This window comes from Hyposmocoma kahamanoa, unplaced genomic scaffold (assembly GCF_003589595.1).
Source record: "Hyposmocoma kahamanoa isolate Upper Pololo Valley unplaced genomic scaffold, ASM358959v1 95, whole genome shotgun sequence".
Taxonomy (NCBI): domain Eukaryota; kingdom Metazoa; phylum Arthropoda; class Insecta; order Lepidoptera; family Cosmopterigidae; genus Hyposmocoma; species Hyposmocoma kahamanoa.
The window spans coordinates 7,189,894-7,192,733 of record NW_020654972.1 but is presented as its reverse complement, the minus strand read 5'-3'; positions in this window follow the sequence as shown (position 1 = coordinate 7,192,733).

Here is a 2,840-nt window from a genome sequence, read left to right as displayed (position 1 = left end):
AATTTAAAGATGGTATCACCACTATTCTACATCAGTGTAAAACACCTGAATATTGGATTCAGATCTCGAATCTCTTCAGCATTTATTATGAGACATTATGCCATTGAACCTCGATTTATCTTTAGTAGGTTGTTTCGTCTAGGGCTTATGAAGTAAATACTCGTAGATGATATCTCCACTATTCTACATCAGTGTAAAACACCTCAATATTGGATTCAGATCTCGTATCTCTTCAGCATTGATTATGAGACATGTTCTATTTAACCTCAATTTATGGCGTAAAAAATAAATCGGTTATACCTCAGCCTATTTTACTCTAAAATAGTACTGTGTTTATGTACAGAGTTGAGACTTATGTCAAGTCTCAACTCTTTTCAGTGTCGATTGACACCATAGAATAATATTACACCACATTGACGCTGACAAGTCACTATTAACTTTTAGCAGAATACCAAATGTAGAAAATCCTGTCATTGACACTATCGGACCCTGGTACTTGGTGTTGTATATTATAAAAGTTTAATAACTATTTGTCAAAACTATCATAACAGAAACAGTCCGAGGTAGAGTAGAAAAATACAGCATAATATTTCCGAGTTTCCAGTATTTCGAAACAACAATCTGTCTTTGCGAGTTTTACGCTGTATTGCTTGGATGTGGAAGTACGAGAGTGAGTTTATTGTGAACTCTAAACTTTCGGGCAAATAACGTGTCGATGTTGCTTTCGGAACTTTCTACACTGAGTGGAATTGTGGAAAAAAATTATGAACATTATTTGAGATTGTTGTTGTTAACAATGACAACTTCTAACTTATTGCCAGCCGAATTATTCAAAATTTATGAAATCCTTGGTTTCTTGGTAATTTAATCTTTTTATGTAGTTGTTTTATCGATGAATATACTTATTTACACTAAATTCTCGTAATAAACCGTTTATGAATATTATATAATCAATTATAAATTCCTCGGAATATGGGACAACTTTACGAAAATAATTGGAATTCTGTAAATGAATCCCCTTACAGGATGCAGAAATTTACAAGCTTGACTGTGAGTGCGGTCTCTCTTATATTGGACAAACGAAGCGAAGTACCTATTTGTATCCGTGTCAAAGAACATATAGCTGATGTCAAACACCGTCGCGTAAACAAGTCTGCAGTCTGCGAGCATGTCATGGATAAACCTACACATTCAATGAAGTTTGATAAACCCCAGGTCTTTGCAAAAGAAATCTTTTATCTACCAAGGATGCTGCGTGAGGTTATTGAAATTAAAAAACATCCTAATTTCAACAGGGAAGATGGTTTCTCCGTACAACCAGTTTGGGATCCAGTATTTCCACTGATGAAAAATCCCAAACAGACATAAGACTGCAGTACTAATTAATATGTTTTAATTTATTCTAATTTCCATTATAAATTGATAATAAATTGAACTCAATAAAAATTCATTTAATAAAATAATTTGTAAAACTTAATGTAGCGTAAATTGGAATGTTTTCTTTGTAAAATTAAAAATAAGGTATTTAATTAATAACTTTTATAACTAGAGTGAAAAATAGCGTGGTTTGCATTAATATTAGACATAACTGGTTGATGACTGTACTACCTCACTCAACTGTGACCTGTAAAGGGCCCGAAACGTAGATTTGTTTGAAAAAAAAAACAAATATACGCGATTTAAATCCGGAAAAATAGTTTCATTTTAAGTGTAACAATCGCGAAAACCTAAGAACTCGATATACGAAAATGGATATTTAGTACTCGTCGCGACATCTAGTTTACCAATAGGTATTAAACAACTCGACTATAGTGTTTTGTATCGCGTTTACCAGTCCTCTTGACTTGTTGGTCCGTGTAATAACTAACATAATCGACATTTTTAGGGAGACTGAGTTAAGGCTGCCTTTCTACCAAAGCTGTGCGAGGTAGCTAGGCAGTGATGAGATGTGTAGTGGTACGCTGCGAGGTTGCATTACGGACTGTTTTAAGCTATGTGCGGGCGGGGTACGGTGTGGTGGGGTGAGCGGTCGCGATGTCTCATTGTCAGTTAGAGTCATACTTTCCGTAGCTCTAGTTTCCTAAACCGTTTTGCACACATTCCTCGCCCGCATCCCTCGCACGTATTCCTCGCACACATCTCTCGCTATTTTGTATATACAAATACTTAGCTCCGCTAACCCTTTTCCACCGGAGCTGCGCAAAGCTAGGCTAGAAAAATGAAGTAATCCTATTGGTGGATTTTTCCTCGCACACCGCTTCGCCACGTCTCTGGTGAAAAGGCAGCCTAAGACGCTTCCCCGAGCAAATGACCTTGAGCATTCAGGCCTCTCTTGCCGCACTTCAGCTCTACAATCTTTTGTAAAACTTTACTCACGCCATCTAGCGAATGACGCAAGCAGCAGCAAGCGACCAAACATGCGGGCGACGTGGGCGGAGTAGATAACACATTTGGAATAAGCAAATCGAGACCCACAACCCCTAATAAGCGGTTTTTTATATCTTATTTAGTTTCAGTTTTATTGTTAATCTAATTCAGTGTAATTTATATTTTTCAAAGAATGAAAAACGTTAGGTGCCAATATTTCGAAAGTTGACAAAATACAAATGCGTTAGCTAAAAAATGGAGGGCAGAATTGTAAGTGACGCCTATTTTTTAAGTATTAATTTCGAAGACTTTTTTTGTCTTGTTAAAAATATTTGATAAATGCTGCGAGAAAACGAGGCATCAAATTTCTGTTGACGTTGTACATACGGCATACGTTGGACGTATGTTTTCTTGAATAATTTAAACGAAGACGTCTTTATTCGAAGCGAGCAAATCTTTGAATTATAAAGTGA